Consider the following 2,436-nt stretch of genomic DNA (forward strand, 5'->3'; position numbering starts at 1 on the left):
CAGTAACGAAAATAATGAATACAAAAATTTTAGCTATAAAATATTCCGATAGATGGCGCTGTAACCAATAATTTTAGTCTAGGTATTTTGAAAACTGGTACTTTATAATTATATTTAAAAACTTCCAAAATTCATTAATTGTTATTTAAATTGTTAAAATTATATATATATGTACAGCTTTGTTAAAATCATCAAAATTCTATACATTGAGATAAATTCACTATTTCACAATCAATTAGGTATGGTAGCGTGGCCGAGCGGTCTAAGGCGCTGGTTTAAGGCACCAGTCTCTTCGGAGGCGTGGGTTCGAATCCCACCGCTGCCAATACTTTTTTGTACTTAATTTTAATTCAATAAACAATTTGATTCTTTATGAAACTATCGTTTTGGACATCACAAATAAATTATATATTATGAAATCATTATATTAAAATACCCGTTTTTTACTACATGCATATGAATATAACATTAGGTATATGAACTAATGAACATTTTTTTTTAATTTTTGTCTGTCTGTACCGGCTAGTCTCTGAAATGGTCGGACCAGTTTTGACGGAACTAATACTGGCATATAGTTAATGTAATAAGGAGAAACTATGGATACTTTTATTTAATAAAAAATCTTTAACGAAAAAAAACTAGGTGGACTAATTAAATTTTAAGTTAAATCATATGTGGACGAAATCGCAGATACAATAAGTAAAAAAATATTACAGCATTTCATAGAACGTAACGTTTATAAAGATTATAGGTACTAGTATATCAAAAAAAAGAAAAAACAATTTTGAAAAAAAAAGCAATCAATCAAAGGATTAAGTATATATTAATCATTATTTCAGCTGTTGATCACTACTAGACATGGCTCCTGAGATTTTCAACAGTAACGATTTGTAGCGGTTTACAACTTTAAACCGAGCAGTCTTTCGATTTAAACAACCTTAACGCTATACTCATTATAGTAACGTATTATTTACAAGAATAATAACCACAACAATAAATATTTTAAATAGCAATCTATATATATGTATATAAAAATTAATGTTTGTCTGTATGTCATTTATAGAATCGTAAACTTTGCATTTGATCATGTCATGATTCTTAACAAAGTTATTGTGCATGAGTCCACGAAGGTTTCTAAGTTGACCAATCTTTGTCAGATGATGTTTGTTGATGTTTGTTGATGTGAATTTTACATATTGCCGTGACAGTTCATATTGATTTGAATTTAAACGAAAACATCGAATGAATGATGGCGTTTCGAATTGTGAGTGACGTAAGAATTTATGGAAATTGTGAATTTATGTCCGGCATACATATTTAAAATCAAAAACGAAAAAATAAACTAAATACTTTTTTTTTGTATATTCCCGCAAGTATATCATAACATATTTAAATAAATCTGTCAAGGTGAATAAAGTAACAATAACAAATAAAAAAAATTGTTAACGCCTTTACTTACACGCATCACCGTTTTTTTACTGTAACCAGCGAAGGTGAAGTAAATTTAGGTACAAAAAAATAAGTCTGTTATAAATTAATCTTTGGCCCTCGGGTACCTAGGCGTAACTTATGAAACTTAATGTAAATTTGTATGAATTAACAGCCTTGCTTAGTAACAACTGAATTGTACGAAATTAACCCTGCATGACCTTAGTAGAACCACACGATGTTTTTAACAGCAACCGTTGTTCATTTATTCCTTACGTTCTCTGTTTTGATTTTCCTTTAAATAGCAAAAACTATTTATCATTATTGTGAAATCAAAATAAGTTCTATTAATTTATTATTTAATAACAAATGTATCAACATTATAATTATATTTATTTATTTATTATCATCATCATTTAAGCCGTAGGATATTTACTGTTAGATACAAGCCTTCCCCATAAATTTACAACAGGACCCGTTGGAAGCAGCGTCTTGCAAGGATATTAATAATGTCTGTCTACCTTGTGTGTGGACATCCTTTGCCACGCTTGCCGATTCATGGTCTCGACCTCCTGCACGCTATGTGGCCTGACCACTATCCAAATTTGGCCAATATATTTAAATCTTTTAAATACACTATAACAATAACGTAAGCCATGATATAATCCATTAAAAATATGTTTTATTTCAATGAGTAATAATATCGTAAATATAATTTATTATCTTCAAGTTATATTATTATTGGTTTGACAACAGTATTTTTATAGCCATATTGGTCCGAACCACTATTGGAAGTTTCTAGACCCTAATATACTACCATTGCGTTTTAATTTTCATTACATCACTCGCATTTAAGGTTTTTATCCACCACAGCATTGAAGTTATACAATTCGTATACTCCGTTAGTACATTCGTATATTGTCACACATCGAATTCATATATATTTACACACGGGGTCCGCTAGATTACCATCGACAACTATCTATAACAACATACTCCTGTATATTT

General features: G+C 29.6%; 1 non-coding gene across 1 annotated transcript; it reads left to right on the forward strand.

Annotated features, from left to right (window-relative positions):
* The first annotated feature begins 243 nt into the window (after positions 1-243).
* TRNAL-AAG (transfer RNA leucine (anticodon AAG)) lies at positions 244-325 on the forward strand. Its single transcript has one exon. It is a non-coding gene; the product is annotated as a tRNA-Leu (tRNA).
* The last annotated feature ends 2,111 nt before the right edge of the window (positions 326-2,436 follow it).

This window comes from Battus philenor, unplaced genomic scaffold (assembly GCF_028537555.1).
Source record: "Battus philenor isolate CCGP_79_NKW_IND1 unplaced genomic scaffold, ilBatPhil1.0.hap1 SCAF_26, whole genome shotgun sequence".
Taxonomy (NCBI): domain Eukaryota; kingdom Metazoa; phylum Arthropoda; class Insecta; order Lepidoptera; family Papilionidae; genus Battus; species Battus philenor.